Source organism: Hipposideros armiger, unplaced genomic scaffold (assembly GCF_001890085.2).
Source record: "Hipposideros armiger isolate ML-2016 unplaced genomic scaffold, ASM189008v1 scaffold_57, whole genome shotgun sequence".
NCBI lineage: Eukaryota > Metazoa > Chordata > Mammalia > Chiroptera > Hipposideridae > Hipposideros > Hipposideros armiger.
Genome location: NW_017731407.1, coordinates 3,734,689 through 3,734,914, shown reverse-complemented (window position 1 = coordinate 3,734,914; position 226 = coordinate 3,734,689).

Sequence of the window (226 nt, the reverse complement as noted above, 5' to 3'; positions counted from 1 at the left end):
AATGGGCACTTTGGGACCTTCTTGACATTTGCCTTGTTGAAAGTCCTCTGTGTGTCACATGTGAATTATGGAGCATGCCATGCTGTCTTTTTCACATGAAAGAGGACAAAAGTATATTGATTGGTTTGGTATGAAGCACCCCTCCTCTCCACACCTCATTAGTACCCAACAGACTTGGCAATGGAACAGGTAAGGGTGTGTGTGTGTGTGTGTGTGTGTGTGTGTG